This window comes from Bidens hawaiensis, unplaced genomic scaffold, assembly GCF_021521415.1.
Source record: "Bidens hawaiensis isolate Kalapana, Puna unplaced genomic scaffold, B.hawaiensis_p1.1 tig00040540_1, whole genome shotgun sequence".
Taxonomy (NCBI): domain Eukaryota; kingdom Viridiplantae; phylum Streptophyta; class Magnoliopsida; order Asterales; family Asteraceae; genus Bidens; species Bidens hawaiensis.
In genome coordinates this window covers 88,014-108,362 of record NW_027505664.1, presented here as the reverse complement: position 1 = coordinate 108,362, position 20,349 = coordinate 88,014, and positions in this window count along the sequence as shown.

Here is a 20,349-nt window from a genome sequence, read left to right as displayed (position 1 = left end):
GTACCCATCTTGAACATGTAGAGGTTTATTTGTTTTTTAGTATTATGTTTTGGTTGTGATATTATTTATGTCGTTATTGTACTGGTGTACCAGTTTAACACTTTAACCAATTTGATGCCCGTTATCGTACTGGCGTACCAGTTTAACACTTTAACCAATTTGATGCCCGCGTGCGTACCGATATTTAGAACGATTCAACTAATTTGTTACTCGTACCGGTACCATGGTCATTAGAGTTTTGAAAAAAAAAAAAACATATTCATATTTTATCTCTGTCTTGTACTTACACTTATCTTTATAGTTAGATTGTTCAATTACTAGTGATAAATCGGTCTGATCAAAACGTTTGTTGTTTTTCTGATAGACGGATTCAACAACAAATGCGGTTTATTAGGATTTGTCGAGCAAACCTACAATGGCGTCTTATTTAACATCATTCGAGGAAGGAGCTATGAATATATTATGATGTTTTACTAAGCTTTAAAAGGTGAGTTCAATACGGAATTGAAACTTAACTTTCTTGTCAAGTTGATATTTCTATCATTGGTAATACATGACTTGTAAATTAAATTTTTGGTACCGATACCGAAGACAAAAGTCAGAAAATACCGGTACCCGAACTATACCGGTACCAAAAACTCAAAAGGTTGGTACTGGTTCGGTACCGTTACTCGTTTCCTCGTCCCTAATACACCACGAATTAGTATAGCCTTAACGAGCCTAATGTGGGTTTTATGTTTCAACTTTCTTGGACTTCTAGTTCTATATATTAACTAGTATTTTAACCCCCTCGTTGCAGGGGTGGTGGCGGTCGAGTTGTGTGTAAAAAAAGGAAAAAAGTTGATCCTAAGTGACTCTTCCAAATAAGATACATAAAAATACAAATGGAAAGGTCTCCTAACATGAAAGGATATGAATCGGTTGTAACTATTAATCGACCCGTTAGTGGGCCCGTTTCAGGCCCGTCTTGATCTAGAATGCCGGTTAGACCGCGTTCTACGAAAGGTAGATGCCAATGAAGACATTAGCCGTGATCTCCAAGCAACGTTTCAACTGAATCTTTTTTATTTGTAAAACTTTAGTGTTTCACATAAAACCAACAGTTGTCAATATGGGCCTTTGAACCTAATGAACATAATATGGTGGTTATATCAACTAATTCCTTAGATAAACAGATTTCAATCCTTCCAATATACTTCTTGAATGCAATAAATTCCAATTGAAAGCAACTTATGTATTTGCATCTTTTAGAAGCAGCAAACTGCAAATTCAAGCTTTTAAGTATTGAGAAACTTGAAACAGCCTTTTCTGTTTAAACATAACCTTGCCACTAAATGTCACTTATCGCCTTCAAAAAATTTTGTTAGTAAAGGCTTAAGGTGACACATAAGAAAAAATGAAAACTAACATAATTTAACTGACACGCCCGCATTGTGGCGGTGGTGTTAGGCCATTACGAAAAATAACCTGTTTTATCAACACAAAATCTTATCTCTACGACCGAGAATCAACACAAACACACAAAAACTTATCTGTATGACCAAGAAACAACACAAACACACAAAACTTATCTGAATGACCAAGAAACAACACAAGCAGACACGTCATCATCATAGCCTTTATCATCCAAAATGATGTAATGAAAACCAAAAAACCAACGAACGATCGAAGTTCGTCTTTCAGATTCACATGGCTGCACTAACAAAGTACGTACAAAAAAATAAACATCAACCGACAGCACACAAAGTAGAGGCAAACCAAATCATATATCATTAAATTAACCAACAACAGTCAAAGAAGAGTCAAAACCAAATCAAATTTACACTAAACTTTGCGAAATCTTGACTCTAAAACGAACATCCAACACAAACTAAAAAACTTGACGCAGGGTTTAGTCGAGGCTCAGATCCGCTACACGGCTGCAACATAGGTTGCAGCACCAGAAACCGGAACATCATCACAACCAGAAACCGGAACATCATCACAACAACGTTCCTTTAGCGCTCTCGGCCCTGACGCGGTTCAGTTCCTTAAGCGGGTTCAGCAGGTGGTCAGCAGTAACTCTGCCCATGCTAAAGGGAACGTTGTGTTTAGTAGGGTAGGGTTTGCTATTCAGAAGGGGGTAACGGCACAGCTTGTTGCCCGTCTATCTGCCGTAAGTTTGTAATTGTCCCGGTGTAAATTTTAATTAATTTATGTTTTGTTCTTAAAAAAAAAAAACCATAGAGAACAATGACATATTCATCAACAAACATTGCAATCAGACACCCATTATAGACCCTGTCACCTCCAGCAAAAGTCACTGGGAAATCGAGTTACCAGCAAATCCGGTCGTCGTGGACGTCCACCGACATTGGTGAACATGAGGATTCAAACAGCAGGAAAAATCCACAATCAGACCACTGCCATCATGAGACAACCGTCACATCCCCCATAGTCTTATACATCAAAAACACTTACCACATCATGGAGATTTATATAATTACATTTTCGTCGGGGCTATCATATTAAGATTTCATAATTGAGAACCTTCTTGTAAAAGAGTCATACCTACAACTGATGATAGAAGAGAACATGCAGACACAATTAAATCTACGAAACAGGTACCATCATAGCCATATCCGACCACAGTCTGCCGTAACCATCGCCACCGCCACCAGGAGTTCGGAAATCGAACCCGGCAACAGTGACAATTAGTGAAGACGGTCCTCACGGTGGTGTGTGAAAGCGATGAAAAATATATATATATATTTCATACCGCAAAGTCTCGAGCCGATCATTGGCTCGTTTAAGATGATGTAAATGAGCTCGATAAGTTTTAAATATATTACTGTACATAATAAACAAGCCAAGCTTGAGCTTTAGAAAAAGATTTTAAAATGAGTTTTGTTGAATAAACATTTGTGTTTTGTTGAATTTAGTTTATGTATATAATGTAATAGGAGTATTGTGGGCATTTTAATATTTGGCAGGCCTAAAAAATCTCGAATCACTTATATTTTTCACGAGTCCAATCAAATCATCAAGTTTTACTGAAAAGGAAACATGTTGATTGTGTTAAACGGTTTGAAACTCACCCAACGTGTATATATAATAAATAAATAAATAAATAAATAAATACATTATTTTATTATAACATCTACGTTCTATTTAGCACGTTAATAATTATTAGCTATTTCTAATTGTAAACTATACCGCAGCAGCAGCAGCAGCAGCAGCCTGTGGACTTATGTTGGTCGGATTCCTTGGAGGCATTATGAGTTCCCACATTCTCAAGCTGATGACATCTGAGCCCGATAAAACTCCTGAAGAACTCAGTTTAATTGAGAAAGTGCAAATGCTTGAAGCGAGAGATGAAGCTACAAGTGCTAAGATCGAGGCCCTCAAGATGAAGCTCCGGGATTTGATTGCTGGTGTGCCAGTGAAGGAAACCATGGTGTGCCAGTTGCCCCACCAATGCCCCTGTTGCCCCTAGGCCTACCGGCAAAATGCTAGCTATTATGTTAAATATTGCTTCTCCCGTCAAATGTTTGCATAAGCACGGATATATTCATGGGGATTTAAATCCACTAATGTATACCTAATATGTTTCAACCAAGACAACCCGTTCGCCGATTATATTCATGGGGATGTAAATGCCACTAATGTATACCTAACATGTTTCAACCAAGACAACCCGTTCGCAATAATCGGAGAGGTTGGTATAAGAAGTATGCACCCGCACGATCGAGGCACGCTCGAATTTCGAGCGCTTGAAGTCATTAATGGAGCTTCTCCAAACAAAGCTTCAGACATGTACAATCTGGGATGTGTACTTTATTATTGCATCACTCGGGATGAAATGTTTTTTGGTAATCAACATTACATACGCGACTTCCATGCGGTTCGAAACAATTTTAGTCTTGACAAACTAAACATATTTCCAGAAGCACATCATCTCATTTTCAACATAATGTCTTATTATCAAGATGACATGTACATATTTACAATTTTAGTCTTGACAAGCTCGTTTAATAAACGAGCCCCCCGTGCCCGAGCTTCACTCATCAAGCTCGAACCGGCTCCCAAGCCCATTTATATAACCTTATACATATATATATACACACATATATATAATTATTAATTTATATTAATACATAATGTTATGAAAAATAACTAAATAAGATATTATGTTATATATAAAATTAATTTGACAAATAAATATAACAAAAAACATTTATATATATATATATAGAGAGAGAGAGAGAGATAGATTAATTAATTAATAGTAATTGAGCCGAGCTTGAGCTCTAGACCATTGACTTTTTGGTCAAAATTGACTAAAAAAAACTATCCAACAGAAAAATCAAAATTGCAATTATTTTTTTCCCCCATTTTTATAATTTTAAATGCGATTAAACTACCCTTTTCAACTGAAACTCGTTCTATCTTTTTGACTAGCCTTTTATCTGAACAAATTTGTTATACTTCTGAACAAATTGATATACCTATATGAATTAGGCTAGATTCCTCAAGAGCAGTAAAACATCCGATGTTTTGGGATAACAGCGAACATATGAAGTTTTGGATTTGTACTTCACTGACTGTTTCTCTACACATTTGGTGAATGTGTATCACTTCATGAAAGCTCATTTGGCAATTGAGATGAAAGATGAGGGATTCGAACTGTAAACAGTTGTTGTTATTGGAAATTATACGTAAATTAGGATATGTTGAGAAATGTTGTATTTAGCGGGGTTGACCTTTATAGTATGTTTGACCTTTTTTAGCAGCTTTGACCGATTGCAGAAATATGTGTATGACTTTTAGATATATTAGAGCATTCTCAGCCTATTTCGTATATTTGTGTGAGGAGGTTTTGTAAATTATATGGTATGATTATGAGTGGTTGTGAGTAGAGGAGAGAGAAAATGTTATATGGAAAGTTAAATTTGAGGTTTCACTGTTCATATCGGTATAATATTTTAATATTTTCTAAAAGTGATTGTGAGTGAAAGAGAAAGAGAAGATAATGATAAATGTATAAAAGATAATATTTAATTAAACATGAGAGAGAAAATACAGTGATTTTTAATATAATTATATGATATATATGGATATATGGTAGGGAATGAGCTTGGAATGCTCTTAGAGCCTTTTCAACCCACCCCCTAAAATGATGTGAGAGGATTTTGTAATTTATATGGTAAAGTTATGAGTGGTTGTGAGTGCAATTATATGTGTAGAGAGAAAATGTAGTGATTTTTGTAAATTTGAGGAAACTTTGTTTGTCGCTATTTATTTTTTTGATGTGTTGATATTGGTTGTGAGTAGATGTGAAAGAAACTGTAATGATAATGGTATAAAAAATTATTATTTAATTAAATATGAAAAAAATCTAGTGTTTTCTAGTGTAATCAATGGATTAGCGTAGATTTTCAGTTGCTAATGGTGAAATGGTTTCAACTATAAGTGAGTCTGAGCTTCACTTATGTTAAATGCTCCCTTAAGAACGGATTTCGATCAACTTATTCTATTTGTAACATTTTTTTACAACTTAATGTATTGTCAATCTTATCTTCAGATTTTAAGTTGCTCTTACCTTGGGACTGAACTACAAGTCATTTGACTCTTAAAAGTCAAAAGTGGCCAGAAAGAAGGCTTTTGAATTTTGATTACTACTATATAATCCAAGTCAAGTTGTAATCAATTACAAATTACAAGACCTTTAATGTAATTATATGATATATATGGATATATGGTAGAGAATGGGTTGGGAATGCTATTCCCTATATTTGTGTGAGAGAGTTTTGTAAATTATGCGGTATGGTTATGAGTGGTTGTAAGTAGAGGAAATAGAAAATGTTATATGAGAAAATTAAATTTGGGGTTTCACTGTTCATACCGTATAATATTTTAACATATTTTAAAAGTGGTTGTGAGTGAAAGAGAGAGAAAATATAATGATAAATGCATAAAAAGTATTATTTAATTAAACATGAGAGAGAAAATACAATGATTTTTAGTGTAATTATATGATATATATGGATATATGATAGGGAATGGGTTGGGAATGCTCTTAGTTCAGTTTTACTTACATTACCTACAATAAAAGACTTAATAGTTAAAAAAAGGTTTTTGATGAACTGGTTTGACATCCAAATTTATTTCTCCTTATGAATATCTCATAATTTAAGATAATCAAATCATCAAAAATGTTTTATTCTCGAGAAACTTACCAAAAACAACTTAATTATACTAAGCAAGCGTAACTTACCAATGTTTGAAAGGATTACACAGATCAGATCCCAATGTCTAACATATAGCATGTCATCCAACCTTTTCTGCATCAAAAAGTCGAACAATCAACTGTTAAACTACGGCTTTCTATTAGCCATTTAGATTTTTAAATACCTTTGCAACTGTTTCCAAGAATCTGATGTGTCATGACATAGTGGAGAACGCCATGCACCTCCCGTTTATTAGAATTGTTTGTCAAACAAGCAAACTATTTGCAATAGCATTTACGCGACCACAATAATGTTGATTGAAATTCACTAGTCACCAAAACTTATACAAGAAAGTGGCACCATTGTGAATGATGCCTAGAGCTACAAGGTGATTGATGGATTCATGTAGTGGCATGTCATGCCCACAAGTATAAGGCGGACCTTTTATTTTCCAAGCATCCATCTGTTCATTATAACAAAAAGTTACTCATTACTAAAACAATGATAGTAACAAAAAGATTTATAATTTTACACAAACGTTCCCGAGAAAATCATTAAAAAAAACAATGCACGCATTCAAGTTAATTGTGGTTAAAATGAAATTACATAATTACCCCTTCTTGTAGCGTAATTTTGGTAACATTACTCTCACATCACAACATCTTCTACTTACGGTGAGTGTTTATTAACTTATTATTACAACTTCACACAATATACACACAATGACTCGTTTTATCAACGGTCATTTAAGTCTCACAACTTGTAAGTTGTAACTGTAGAGGTAGGGTACCAAAAAGACCCAAATACCCTTAAGTACCACCCGCGGGCCACAGAGAATCCTCTTATAAACCACCCGCGGGGCACATGGACCACCCGCATATCACGAATGAGGAGGAACGTCCTCACAACATGCGCGGAAACATCCTGGCATCCTCAAAAGTCGTCCGCAGGACGGGACGTCTGTCCGCTTAAACATTCGGAAGACAATGCCAGAGGGACAGCTGTCATCACTCAATACTCTCTAGAAGAAAGTTCATGATTCTTACTTGGGGAATACGTGACTGAACAGCCAATAAATAAAGGACACTTGGCCAGTTTGTTATAACCGTGCACATGGCCAGGGTGCAATCCATCCTATCATTAGACGACGTGTGTCCAGGTTGTTATACCCATGCACATGGGACGTATAGCTCAACCTATCGCAAGAAGACACGTGTCCAGACAGTTATCAAAGATCTTCTAGAAGAAGACAGCTGGCCCAATCATCTTCCTACACCCTTCGGCTATAAACGCCTTGTCAAACGGTATGAGGTATTCATTCACTCACTTGCATTCTGACTACACTTAGTCTGTTTACTTCAGTACTTTCTTCATTTACGAACGTTACTGATTCTCACGCCGGAGGGTGGTTACAGGAAGACCCCCCCTCTTGTCATTCCTGTAACGAGACTCACGGTGTCTGTTTTGCAGGTTCTGGCCATTTGACTTTAGAAAGTCACACTCATATCATTGGTAGTAATTATCGTATCTTACCCTGTAGACTCATTGGATCCAGGAACCATACCCGGGGAGTGGATCCGTGTTTCTTCATTGGCGCCATCCATTTTTGGTGTTAGAACAACAATAATTTTCGTTGGTTTTTCGGTTCGTTTGATATGAGTGACATTCCTGAAGGGCCGACGGGAACCCCTGCACCAGATTCGCGTGTAACTAACACAGAAGCACCTCCGGGTCTCAGTGTTTTTGCACGGATTACGACTCCAAGTGGTCGTACTCTTGAACGTGTCACAGCTCCGGGGTCACGAATCACCAATGTAACACCTGGGGAGTTTACCCTAGAAAGTGTTACAGCACTGACCGGCCTCACTCCCACAGACATGGGACGTGCTTCGGCACCGGAAGGTTCCAATCTGGGTAACCTCAGACGAATTACAGAATAGACTTGCCGAAGCCGACCATTATTCGATCCAGAGAACGATACGGTCGATTCTGACAGGGCGAGATCTCAACAACGTAACTCTAGATCCAGAGGAACGTTAACCCCTGAAGAGTGGCTCCACGTGCAACAACAAAGTTTGATGGCTGAATACGAGCGTAGAAAACGTAACGAACGACTTCACGCTCGCACTTTGGATTATGAGGAACCCCCTACGAGATCTCCTTCTCCTCCATCAATAGTGAGAGGAAGTCAGATTCGTTACAGCCAACCGGCGGAGCCAGAGTTTGGCGAATTACCAAGGCTACGCCCTCGTCCTCGCATAGACATGCGGATACCATCTTATTTGGATGAGTTTGATAGTTACGATTCATCTTACCACCCGGGAGATTACAGTATGTATACTGGGGATAGTAGGATGAGCTCACAGGCGAGGAGCAGTCGTCCGCATGGCATAATCCGCCACACTGAATACCACAGCAATGCTGAACGTGACTTCACTAAACCATACCACCCTGCGGCTTTCGCTGAAAAGTCAAATTTCATAGCAAGTATTGCTACAACACCTTTTCATGTCAATGCTAAAATACCTACATCGGTAGGTAAATACAATGGTATGACTGATCCAAGTGATCATCTCCAGAACTTTGTGGCGGTAGGCGGTGTTAGTGGTTGGACGCTTCCCTATTGGTGTCACATATTCGCGTTGACACTAACAGGGGCAGCAAGAGAATGGTTCGAAAAGTTACCTGAAGGTGAAATTTCTAGCTGGGACGATTTGGTGAAGAAATTTTCTCAACAGTTCAGTCAACAGAAGAAACATACTCGAGACCAATCAGAAATTTTAGACGTCGTTCGTCGCGATAACGAGTCTATATAAGATTTTATCACCAGGTTTAATGATGAGAGCATGAACATCGGTGGTATAAGCAAAGACATGCTTCGGGGTGCCTTCCTAAAAAACGTCAGATGTGATGATTTAGTCTGCACACTTACGGGCAGAGATGGAATGCCAAAAGAGTGGGACGATCTCATGACTGCAGCAAAAGTGTATGCGAACACCGAGAAAACGTTATGAAGTGGTAATTCAAAGCAAAAATTTAAAGTCGAGTTTCAAACCCCGAGACGAAATAGACAGGTGAAAGGCCCTATCTGGTCAAGACTTCAGCCAAATACGGAAGCACCAAAACCATTTGATGCACGATCCCTCATAGGCAATAAAAACAAAACGGGACCCTCCAACCGAGGCCCCAATAATTGGACTCCTCTTTCAAAGACTCCCGCCGAAATTCTCACCACGGAGAATGTGAATTTTAAAAAACCGCAGCCACTGACGAGAAGATCATTCCTTGACCCGAAAAAGCGATGTTCGTATCATGATGACATTGGTCATAATATGAATTAATGCAGAACATTAAAAAATGAAATTGAAGCAGCTGTAAAGTCTGGAAAACTTGGACACTTGGTAAAAGGTGGAAAACCTGACAATGGTAAAGCTCCCGCACGGGATATCCAAGGTCCGAGTAAAAAGCAAGTCAGAGATTTAAACGTCCATATGATACAAGGCGGGTATGATATAAGAAAAAAGAGGAAGCAGTCTGATGATGAGGAATGGAAGAATGAGCCAGTGATTTTTCCTCGAATCAAAGGGGTCCCGAATAACAAAAACCCCTTGATCATCACTGCTCAATTCGGACATTATCGTTCCCAATACGTCTTCTTTGAAACCGGTAGTACTTCGGACATTATGTATGAACAATGTTTTGAACAGCTTGATGAGGACGATAAGGAAAGATTAAAACCCATCCACGCTCCAGTATCGGGATTCGGAGGGGAAATAATGCATCCGCGAGGGGTAATCTCATTCCCAGTCACCTTAAGTGATGGAATTCATTCTAGGACAGAAGAGGTCGAATTTCTGGTTTTACCAGCAACATCAAAGCATGACATTATTCTTGGACGAGAAGCGATTGGTGACTTCAATGCTCACCCGTCCACAGCACACGGTGCAGTAGGAGTCCCAACTCACACCGGCATAGCAATAATTTATGTTAATCGACACTGCTTTGCAACAGAGAGCTCAAAACCTAGCAAGATTCCAAAACAAACTATGAGGACTGAACCAGAGAAATGGGTTTTGAACAAAAAATTTCCTGATCAAACTGTAACAATAGGACCTGCTATTTCCGAGATAGTACGGACTTTCTTGAAACAGTTATTGTCAAAGAATGTTGATGTTTTCGCATGGCAACCCGCGGATATGACCGGCGTCCCGAGGAATATTGCGGAACACAAGTTAAGAGTAAACCCGTTGTTTACGCCAGTTGTTCAGAAACAACGTAAGATGGGTCCGGAACAAACAAAAGCAATGAATGAGCAAGTCCAGAACCTCTTACAAGCTGGAATCATCCGCCCAATTCGTTATCAGACATGGGTTGCCAATCCAGTTATTGTCCCCAAAAGCAATGGGTCATGGCGGATGTGTATCGATTTCAAAGATCTAAATAAAGCATGTCCCAAAGATTGTTATCCCTTACCCGAAATAGATCTCAAGGTTGATGCGGTGGCACCATTCAAATTCAAATGCTTCCTGGACGCCTACAAGGGCTACCATCAGATCCGCATGGCAGCGGGCGACGAGGACAAAATAGCATTTCGCACTGATCATGGCACCTTTTGCTACAAAATGATGCCTTTCGGACTAAAGAATGCGGGAGCCACATATCAACGATTAATGGACATAGCGTTCAAAGATCAAATTGGTCGAAATTTAGAAGTGTATATGGATGATCTCGTAATAAAAAGTGTTGAGGAAGACCAAATGTTGAGGGATATCGAGAAACTTTCGAAACTCTGAGGAGCATCAATATGAAGTTGAATCTGGCCAAATGTTCATTTGGAATGGAAGAGGGAAAGTTTCTGGAAGTAATTGTCATGGATGCGGGCTTCAAAGCTAATCCAGATAAAGTTCAAGCTATAGCCCGCATGCCTTCTGCATCTTCCCTCAAAGAAGTTCAGACATTAAATGGTCGACTGGTTGCTTTGAATCATTTTTTGGCAAATCATGCAGCTAAGTCCCATCCTTTCATTTCAACTTTAAGAAATTGTCTCAAAAAAACACAATTTAAGTGGACCGCAGAGGCCGAAAAAGCTTTTTTGGAGGTTAAAAAATGTTTGATGGAACTTCCCACGTTAACAGCACCCCACGCAGGAGAACCTTTAACGTTATACCTGTCAGCTTCAGACATTGCCATTGGGGCCGTTCTTCTGACCGATCGCAAGAATGTTCAAACACCGATCTACTACGTCAGCAGAACACTATCGGACCCAGAAACAAGATATTCCATGTTAGAAAAACTTGTTTTGGCACTAGTTTATGCTTCTCGACGCCTCCGCATATACTTTCAGGGACACCCCATCAATGTCTTGACTGGATACAGGCTCAAAAACGTTCTTAGCAAGCCTGAATTGTCTGGACGACTGGCCAAGTGGGCCATCGAGCTAGGTGAACACGCAATAGAGTAGAAACCTGGGCCAGCAATCAAAGGGCAGGTATTAGCGGACTTCGTGACAGAGGTCCCGCATCACAAAGAAAAAGAATGTTTGATTGAGCAACAACCCCAAGCACCCCCGGAATTAGGACAGATTTGGTCCTTATTTACGGATGGAGCTTCAAGCAGTGAGGGATGTGGCGCAGGCCTCAGGCTAGTCAATCCTGAAGGCCACGAGTTTACATATGCCATAAAGTTGGACTTCAAAAGTACCAACAACGAGACAGAATATGAAGCTTTCTTGGCAGGCTTGAGGATAGCTAAAAAGCTTGGGGTTAAGCATTTGGAAGCCCGAGTGGATTCCATGTTGATTGCGGGACAGATCAACGGCACATACGAAGCGAAAAATGATATCATGGCTTCATATGTGTCACAGGCGAAAGATCTGATGCTCCAATTCTCTTCTTGCAAAGTCATTCATATAAAGAGAAGTGAGAACGGATCAACGGATTCCCTCAGTAAATTGGACTCAACAAACTTCGAACACTTTGCCAAAGACATCCGCATCGAAACATTAGACCGCCCGTCCGTCCCGCAACATCAGGTCTTAGTGATCCAAACGGGAGTGGAATCCTGGATGACACCGATTACAGCATACCTGTCATCCGGAGCACTTCCAGAAGGAAAAACAGCGGCCCGAAAGATAAAGCACAAAGCCTTGAACTATCAGATACTTGACGGTGTCTTGTATCGACGTTCCTTCCTCGGACCACTACTACGATGTGTGGATGCTGAGGACGCGAATTACCTAATCAGAGAAGTTCATGAAGGCATTTGTGGTCTTCACGCTGGCCCGCGAATGGTCGTGGCAAAGTTAATGAACGCCGGATACTATTGGCCGGGGATGCACTTGGATGCTGTAAATGAAACCAGAAAGTGTGATTCTTGCCAAAGGCATGCCCCTAACACGCTACGACCAAAGAACGAGTTAGTTCCAGTCACTTCAGCCTGTCCGTTCCAAAAATGGGCTATTGATATCATGGGACCTTTCCCTGAAGCCCCCGGACGGGTCAAATTCTAAATAGTAGCCATTGACTACTTTACAAAATGGGTGGAGGCCAAACCACTTGATTCTATAACAGCAGCGAGTGTTAAAAAATTCTTGTGGGAATTCATCATATGTCGTTTCGGCCTCCCCCTAGAGATCGTTAGTGACAACGGAACACAATTCGCGGACAGTGGGTTACAAGAATAGCTAAAAGAATTACACATTTCTCAAACATTCACCTCTGTAGCTCACCCGCAAGCGAATGGTCAAGTTGAACGAACTAATCGGACCATCAAACAAGGAATCAAGGCTAGACTAGGAAATTAAAGGACGGGTTGGGTGGACGAATTACCCCATGTACTATGGGCTTTCCGCACTCAGAAAAATTCCAGCAACTCCGAAACCCCCTTTAGTCTAACCTATGGCACAGAGGCCATGATTCCGGCTGAAATCGGAATCCCATCCGCCAGAGTTCTCATGATCGAAGATAATGATCATGAACTCCGGATGAACCTTAACCTCCTTGAGGAAAGGAGAGAATTGGCATCAATTCGAGAGCATAATTATAAACGCCAGTTGCAAAAATATTATCACTCTCGGATCCAAAGATGTGAATTCGATGCGGGAGACTTTGTCTTCCGAAATAATGAAGCCTCCGGGCAAGTTGGCTCCTGCCTGGGAAGGACCTTATAAAGTCCAGAAAATTTTATCCAAAGGTGCCTACAATTTTGAAAGGTTGGACGGGACAGAGATCCCTAGAACCTGGAATGGGGCCCAACTAAGAAAATGTTACACTTAGTTGGTTTTTCTTTTGGCCTGCGTGCCTAACTGATGTTAAGAACATTTGTAATTTCGTTTCTTGTAATTCGGCTTATGCCTTAGTTATGAAAGTTTTCATTTCAGTCATTTGAGACTTGTATTATTACATAATCCTTTATTCGTACACAAAGAAGATCCGCCGAAAACACTTATATTATAAAAAAAAGAGATGTATACATAAACAAAGTGTGACGGATGCAATAAAAAGCCTTCTTTATTCATACAAAAAGGGACTACAAAAGAGATGGAGGTGCTTATCTAAAAAAAAAGAACAGAAAAATTTATTCATGGTGCAACATCATTATGCTACACACCCTCGCCTCCCGCATCATCAGCATGATCGTCATCTTCTTCCTCTTCATCTAGTTCAAGAAGAGTCCTTAGTTGCTGGATGCTATCCTCCTTATCAACAAGATCGGATATCTGATCCGTCAAAGAAAACTTCAACGAATCGAAATCCTTTGACTTATGCTTAAGGATGCCAACAGTATCCTGACCAGCTAGGATGTATTCTTCAGGAAGCTTAGAAGTTAAGCCGAATTGGTAACCTTCTTGGAAACCCAGTTGGCGACCAGCTTGTTTAGAAGCTTTTTGAAGGATAGCGACGCAATTCCCAAGCTCATCGCTAGCCCGAACATCGGAGATGACCTATTAAAACAACTATGTTTAATTGATCTTCAATACTTAGAATATTTATGGTGAAAAACAAAAGACATACCTTGGGAATAGCTTCTGCTAATAGCCACTTTTGATCCGCCTTGGCCCGGACAAGCTCCATCTTATGACCAGCGCACTCCAAAGCTTGGTCACGATTTTTGGCATTAAGATCAGAAAGACGCTTGTCTTTGGCCGCCGATTCAGCCTGCAGAGCCTCAATCAACTTGGCATGTTCAGCCATCGTTTTGGCTTGTTTTTCCAGTTGCTTTTGAAGAACAACCGCGTTTTCTTCAGTAGCAGATCGGGCAACTTTCTCCGCTTCCAGAGCCTGGCCGGCTTCTCTAGCTTCGTTTATAGCCCTAAGAGCTTCTTCTTTGGCATCGGAAGCAGAGGCCGCCAGTTCGTCCCATTCTTCATTCAACGCCAGCCAATCTCTGGTTATCTCATGGGTAGTGGAAATAGAATTTGCCACATAGTAAGTATGGGAGTTCAGCAACTCCTGGCGGACGCTGAGGCGACGTCTTTCCTTTTCACCATTCGGAAGACTCTCCCGCAAAAATTCATAACATGCATTCACGTCACGGAATGTCGAATCCCGACGTAAGGTCCAATTAGGTTGATGCGGGGTGGGGTCTTCCTCTTCAGGAGTAAGGGAAGTTTGGGAAGCATAAGGGAACGTGCTTATCCTCCCTTGATCCCTAAAATGGTAAACATTATAAGAGGGCGACACCTTGGCATGATCAGCCGTGTCGACCCCCTTACCCTTCAAAGGCGAATCATCCGCCACAACTACCGGGTCCTCGGCAGTATTAGGAGGCGGTGGTGGCGGACGAACAGAAGAATCCTTCAAACCGGAAATACCTTCAGAGAGGTTATCCAGGTTCACTGAAAAATATCAGCAAATGAGTTAGAAACATTCTAATCCACAACAACTAACAAGTGAAAAGATATAGCTTACCTAACGAAGGATCGTTAGCATCGAGTTGATCCAAACGAGCTTCTAAAGCAACAGGATTTGTCATTTTAGATTTCTTCTTCTTTAAGACAATCTTGACTGGATTAACCTTGCATTTTCCAGCCGCTTTGGAGACGCCCGCCTCACTCGCTTGACGATCACCCTCAGCAGTGACGTCATCAGACGCAGGCCTCTTGCCTTCCGCTTCAGTTGTAGAGTCATCTTGATCCGCTGTTTGGCTAGACGCAGCCCTCTGGCGAGTGAGACCTGCAGATGAGCCCACAGCTCTATTAACATCAGTTGGACAAGCTTCTTCACAAAGTGATGACTCCTCACTAGACGAGAAGATCACAATCACTCCGCTGGAAGTAATAACAGTCATAGGTTTGGGTTTCAAAATGCCCTCGCCTTTCTGGATGCAATCGTTAACATATGCCTCACCTTTGGCATATATCGCCTCGGAAACTTTAGGTTCCGGGCGGAAAGCTGTGTGGAATACAAAATTATGACGGGTGCTTTCAAGAAAAGGCGCATCCCTCTTATCGATTGGGCGGCGCACCATCATTCCCCTTTCGCGATCCAACAAAGTGCTAAAGGCGGAGCCTTCACCTACACAAAGCAAGAAAACAAAGTTAGAAAATACTCAATGACAAAACAGAGATAACAACAAACTTACTCTTGTTAGTCTCCTCGTAGTACGGTTCCAGACTTGGAAACGGCCACAAACGGCTCATCTTTGCACACACCATCGCCCCTTCATGAATTGGGCGTAGAGGAGTTGGCGTGGAGATCAGCGTTTTATACCAAGCCTGATCCTCGTGAGCGCTAGCAAGAACTACGGGCATGGGAGCGTCCGCCTTACGTTTCGTCATCTTGAACGGAATGACGTCCTCATGAATCCAGAAAAATTTTGGCTTCCAGCCATGAAGGCTATGGAGCCATTCCGTGCCTATAATCCTCTTCTCGATGGAGGCAAAACTGTACCATCCATCGCGAAAAGTCATCTTATAAAAAACGGCAAACATGCCAACAGTCGGTTCTAGGATACGAGTTTGGCAACAAAATTCCGATTGTCGAATTCTCAACATCCCAAAGGCATGGATCTGGGACAGATGAATCCCATAAGTCGTCAGGATCGATTCGAAAAACTTGGTCACCGGAATCCGGAAATTTCCTGTCGTAAAATGGTCCACGTAGACAGCCATTTTATTCGGAGGAGGGTTAGTGGCAATAGAACCACTAGCAGGACATTCTGGCTCCCACTCCGTCGTCAATCCATATACGTTAACAACGTCGTTATAATCTTCTTCTTTAAGACAGAAGACGACCTCACTAATTGTGGGGGTGTTTTTCTTTTCTTTCACTATTTTCACAGCAGAAAGATGAAGAAATCTCAGAAAGTGGAAAAGATCTCAGAGAAAGTTAGAAAGTCTAAAGCATTTGAGAGAAATTTGAAAGTGATAAAGATCAAATGGAAACTGCAAGGGTTATATTTATACCCATTGCAATTAATGCGATCCATACAGTGACAGAAGAGAGAGAAACGGCGGACCGCTAGATGGTTGACACTCAAGCGGGAAATTCAAGATAATGGAAACAGGCTGTCATAAGACGCCAGACACATCTTGTCAGTTGTCCTCAAGGGGTCTCTCTCTCCACCACGTCATCATAGTTATCCAAACGTTTAAACATTTCAAAAAAGGCTGTAAATTTCAAAAATATCTTTTAGAGATATTTTCTCCAAACAGTCGAATGTCCACAAAATTCAAAGAGGTTTTCTCATTAATTATTCAAAAGATAATTACAAAACGAGAAAAAAAATTACAAGTGATAAAAATCTAAGAATATCCTAAGGGTTCGAGCCTGATGGATCTTCCGGAGCCTTCTGAGAAGTATCTTCTGAGGAATCATCCTCAGATTCCTCCCCAAGGTAACTCTTCAAAAGTTGTACGCCCTCATATACGGAAGCAAACTCCGGAAGCGCATCTTGTAGAGGAAACACTAAAGTGTCATGCTCCTTGACCCGGTCCACACGATTTTGTTTGAGGTTTACACCGTACAGCGGATGGTCCTGAAATGTGCGGTTGCTTCGAGTATAACTCACTCCTTCATGAAAGCCCGCCACACGCCCAAGTGAAGAAGAGGCAGCCATCACATTAGCAAAGCTATCATTCAGCTCCTTACTTCCTTTAATATGGTGGACGACCTGTTGAGACAAAATCATAAGTTCCCAATATCAAAGAATAAGAGTGATATAATAAACGATAAAGATTGACTTACAGCATCAACTACCTGAGTAAGGAACCACTGACGGTCCTGCTCTGCACGCTCTGCCCGCGCTCGGAATTCCTCCGATTCCGTGATAGCTTCCTCATGAGCTTTGAGGAGGGAGTCATAAGCAGTCTGAATTTCAGCAGCGCTCTGGTCTTTAAGTTCGACTCGTTCCTTCTGCAACTTTAGCTCCGCCTCGAGATGATGGATACGTGCACCTTGAAGAGCCACTTGATCTTCCAAGGAAGAATTAGCTTCTTGAGCGTGGGCTAGGTCATCTTTTTCCTTTTGGGTCTTCGCCCGAGCAGCTTCAAGAAGAGAATTTTGTTTCTCACAAACTTCCTTCCATCGGCGAGTAGCGGCAGCATTACGATCTTGTTCACTTTTAAGGGCATTCTCCGCATCGATCTGCTTCCACTTAGCAGTTTGGGCAGTAATGCGATGCTCCTCAGCTTCTTTCTTGGCAGCCTCAGTGGCCCACCGGGCTTCTCCCACTTTCCCGCCTAAAGTACGCCATTCACTTAGGACTTATTGGCTACCGGCTAAAGCATTAGCCAGGTGGTAAGCCACGTTGGTATGCAGGTCATGGCGGGAAAGGTCTCGTTGAACTGCCATCTCAGCGGGTGGCGTACAATGTTCAACGAAATCCATACAAGTTCTAGGATGGGAGAACCGTGACCCGTTAGTAATTCCCCATGGAGGGACAAACAATTCGTGTGTATCACCCAGGCCGGTATCCCCATAGTAACGAGAACCCGAAGGTTTAAGGCGATTTGGGGTTGAAAAATTTGTTGAGGAGGAGGCCGAAGAGGAGACTCCTCAGTCCTGTAACCCTCCTCATTAACAGCAGGATTGCCATGCCGACCACCAGTACCACCCCCATCCTTAAAAAGATAGTTGAAATGATCATCAGTCTCAGACTGGACGTTAGCCCCCTCTATAGTGGCAGTATCAATCGGGGGGGTTGGCACTCTCTCCTCTACCAAAGGTGAGGATGGTTGATCCTCTGTGTTAATATTGTTGGGAGGAGTCGAAGGCTTATCCTCCATATTCTTCCCTGGAGAAGGGGATGGTCGCTGTTCAGTTTGAGGGGTAGGTGTAGGAAACTTCTCAGAGACATCTTCCCCAAAGATCAGCGGATCTACAAAAACAAAAGCTATTTTTAGATACACATTTTATGAAGTATAACACTTATAAGGGTCAATATATACCTTCCACCGTGTCAATACGATCGGCAAGACTGCACTGTGGCTTCTTAGGACGATGGGTTTTTTGTTTCTTCTTTGAAGATCCCGCCTCAGCATCCGCAGTCTTGCCACCCGCTTGTCCTGCTTGGAAAGCCATAAAAGCTCTCTTTTTCTCCAATTCTGCCAACAAATGGGAGACAGATGAAGGTTCAGATGTATCGTCATCAGATTCCCTCTCTCTTTAGGAGATCGAGAAATCAGAACTATCGCCGTCATCATCACTCGACAATAAAGTGGTGACCGTCCCGTCAGAAGTAATAGCAAAAGGCGGATGAGGGTTCAAAACATACGCACCTGTTTCAAAGGTGGCATTCGAGACAGTCGGCTCAGCCCGCACCTTCTTTGGAAAAAGGAAGCGGGACTTGGTTTTCTCGAGAATAGGCATGCCACCGGCATCCCGGATGCCATGTTGGACACAACCCCTGTCCTCAAAAAGGGCATTGAACATCGAACCCCGACCTGAGGAGATAAAAAAAAATAATTATAGAATACATCGCAAAAAGAAGAAAAAACAGTAAGAATAACTTACATTCATATAAGTCAACAAAAATGGGCTCCGTAAAATCTGAGGCCCATAAGCGACTCATGCCTGCCCACACCAGGGCTTCTTCTGGCAATGCTCGCATGGGTGATGGTTCCATCGTAAGTACACGATACCATTCTTGACCTTCATGATTAGCAGTAACAAGGTCCGGAAGGGCAGAATTCACCGGATGGCGAACCATGTTTAACGGCACCACGTCCTCAGAAATCCAAAAGAACTTATTCCGCCAATCTTTATATACCTTTTCAACCTCATATCCGATGCTTCGGTCAGAAAACCCCTGACACGTATACCAACCATCACGATTGGCAAGATGGTAAAAAACTAGAAATCGATCAATATGTGGCACCATGTCACGTGCTATGCATACGAATTCATAATGACGAATTCGCATCATAGCACGAGGATGCATTTGAGATAAATGGATTCCGTAGGCAGTTAACACCTTCTGAAGAAATCTCGTTATGGGTAAACGGAAGTTCCCATGAACAAAATAATCGGCATACAAAGCCATTTTCCCAGGCGGTGGGAAACTGGCTATAGAACCTATAGAAGGAAACTTTGGTTCCCACTCGGGTGGAATACCATACGTCTCCAGTAACTTTTCATATTCTGAGTACTCCCATGCAATCTCTATCTCATCAACTTCAGTCTGAACATTCGACACTTTAGGAAGATTTAAGGAAGGCATATAAGAAAGAATTCGATGCTTTATCAGAGAGAAAATAAGAAGATAATCAGAGAAAAAGAACGATAAAACTTCTAAGGAAATGAGTCTCTCCTTATTTATACCCATCGCAATTAATGCGATGGGATATGAACAGTAGAGAGAGAAAAAACATCACCCAACCAGTGACTGCCATGTCACGCGGGAAATTCGAAAAAGAGAAAAAGTTGTACAGTCGGGTACAGTGACAACCGTAAAAAACGTCCCATCACCTGTTCACGCGCCTGCGAGTGGTCAACTTGTCCTTTTTCATGATTATCCATACCATCAGAAGATATTTTCTACCTAATTTTTGAACAATAAAAATCCCCAAAACGCATTAAGTCCAGAATTTCACCCGCATAAAGATTTCACACGGAATAAAACACTGGACTGGGGGGACTTGTAGAGGTAGGGTACCAAAAAGACCCAAATACCCTTAAGTACCACCCGCGGGCCACAGAGA